A 2957-nucleotide genomic window follows, 5' to 3' on the forward strand; every position below is an offset into this window, starting at 1 on the left:
CCTCTGTGAGCTGACCCAAGAATTCCTGGTCAAGCTCTTCTCCCTGGTTGGGAGGTCTGTAGTAGACTCCCACCGTTAAGTCTCTTTCCCCTCCAGCAGAAAACAATATTCAATGGTAAAGAATATTAAGTAAAATATGAAAGGGAAGACAGAAACTTAGTTTGAGACGTTATAACTTGAATGAAAAGAAAGTCAAGAAACTTATTAGGAAAAGGTATAAGAAGGCTCAAAGGAATTAGCAGGAACAGAATGGCTTATCTTGCTGGTAGTGGGGGGTCAGGTGTTTTCATGCTGACCACGATCATATAGATGCACTATTTTTTTTTTTAAATCTAAAGGGAGCCAGGTTTATTGCCTGGATTAAAATTAGCTAAGACATGCAATTGCTTGATGAGTCTTTATCACAAAAGTAGTTGACTACTAAAAAAAATGGCACGATGGGAAACATCTAGAAATACTTTTAAGTATTTTTTGTAACAACATTTCTCCCAGCTGCTGTATTACGATAGGGAAGGTCTATCTCTGCACACACTTCAACAAGAATGTGAGAGAGGAAAGGTGTACGGGGGGAAGAAAATAATATTTGTTAACTGTCCTGTGGACTCTCCAGAGGCAACATGTACCCTGCACAGAAGATCAGCACGTTGTCCTGGTCTGTAGACATCAGAGGCTTATGGCATTTTGCAGAGGCATGAATGTTTCCCTGTGGGAATTTAAAACCATGCTGCCCTTAATGACCTATCATATAGCTGGACTGGTAGTAAACACTGTTGCCCTACCATTCTTCAAGAGTCATTTCTTTGACAGACAGTTGCTGGCAGGTAGTTTTCATCCCATTTTAATATTGGTTTAACCACCAGAAGAATTTTACTGTGTAAAATATTAAACACCTCTTCAAATATTCAACAGTTAACATTTTTCTTCTGATTGTTAAATTTGTATTGAAAGTGCCTGGAAACGGTGGTGCAGCCAGTATCTGTGCATCTGAGAGAGACTGGTGTCACAAGGGCTATTCTTCATATATTATATATATATATATATATAATGTCCATGAAAGCATAAAATGCTTCTCATCATACAGGCTTTCAGGACATTGCATGCAGTGCAGTAGGGAAAAGCTTTGTTTTTGGGATATGTGACTTTGCTATTGATCTAGTAGGAAACAAATCCATGCCAATGAGCCTAAAGGGCCAGATTGATCAAAAGAATAATGGACAGATTTTTTCCCCCCTGTTCCAGTTTTAACAAATGTGATTCATTAAAAACTGGAAGGTAGATAAATGACAACAGCTAGTTTTAGTGATAAGTTCTGGGGGCCCAAATGCTGTTCCTGGTTCTTTCCACCAGCTGAAAACAAAAGGACAAATAAAAGGGTTTTATGCATCTAAGAAGGGCTAATGGAGTTGAGTGGGTGAGGACCTTTCATTTCCACTGGTTTGCCATTATACCACTGGATGTGCAGTTACTCCATTTAGTGCATTCTAACAGCAGCTGGAGCCCAGAGTATCCCAGAAGATGCTGCAGAAAATATCATAAGATTTGTAGATCTAGCTAGTGACTGATCTGTTGGTTAAACTACTACTGTGTTGACCAAACCATGCTTCAAATTCCTTTTTCAGCTGCTGTGGGAAAATGGATTTCATGATGTGAAGGCAGACCAGTATTTCTCCATCGTTTTGTCCTCCCCCACCACGCCCTTCACTTCGCAGTACGTCTGTTTAGGATCTTGCACACATTTATAGAAATTTGTCTGTCTGTATTTCTAGGAAAATGAGATATTGCATGATTTAGCATTTATCCCTACCCAATTTTCTATGTTGGATTTGTTTCTACAATCTACTCATCCAGTTCAAAAGACTGAAATACTAAATTAACAAGTCCTGGAGTTCTCTCAGTACTGTGTCGCTTTTCATTCGATATGACAGTTGCATTTAAATGACCCTATAGCTTCAAGGCACCGAGGCAACAATTATTTCATTATAATACTTCATGAAATACTAATCCTAAGTGAAAATACTGTTAACGTGGCGTGGACTTTAAAACAGGTTCAAACTGTTGAGATTATGGAAAGGAAAGTATGTTGTACTTGGGAGATTTCCTTTTATAGACAACTCCGGGGATTGAAGTCTTCTATATACTCAAACACCAGGTACATAATGGGCAGTACAATTATCAGACATGACAGTTTTCATAGCCTTAACCTAGAGAAAATCATCCTCTGGCCTCTACAACGAGACTGCCAGAAAAAATACGAGTTAATGCCACTTTTGATGTTTTTCTGTGCTGTGGTCATCTGTAATTGAGGAGCTAGACTGAGGGATTTGATTCACTAAGCCCTTGAACAGTTATCAGTCAATCACTTTCCTCTTAGGTCAGATTTTTGTCGGTATCCTACAGTTGGAAATTGCTTAGTCTGTGTACAAGCAGAATTTGTTGAAAACCAAAGGAGGAAAGGTGTCAAAGTGCCATTAACAAGTTTCTTTGCATTTTTGAAAGTTGAATCGCTAATAAAAAAAATTCTTCAACAAAATTTGTAAATTCTGAAAACTCCATCTCTGCTCATCATCTGAAATTTTTTTTTACAAAACGTAGGTTGTACGACATGATTTGAGAGAGCGTTTCACAAACCTGTTGTCTTCGAATATGCACTTTCCAGAAAAGGAAATAGTCATGGGTTCTGCAATAGGATTTAGAGAAATCCGAAAAATCCAGAAGGTAGAGTAATAAAAGAAAAAATTAATTCTCACTTTTGTAAAATGGGAAGACTTCCTCGAGAATTAAGAAGACTATGAAGACAGCAGAATTGGATGAAAATATGAGAAACATGTTAATTCTTAAATGGATGGTAAGCCTTTTATTACATTTCTTGGGCTTCAGGTTTTTTTTACCCCAGTAAGCCAAGCGCATGCTCTAATCAAACTAATTACTTTCTATTTTTAAGAATTTACAAAGCAATG

This window comes from Crocodylus porosus, unplaced genomic scaffold (genome assembly GCF_001723895.1).
Source record: "Crocodylus porosus isolate Cpor-Errol unplaced genomic scaffold, CroPor_comp1, whole genome shotgun sequence".
Taxonomy (NCBI): domain Eukaryota; kingdom Metazoa; phylum Chordata; order Crocodylia; family Crocodylidae; genus Crocodylus; species Crocodylus porosus.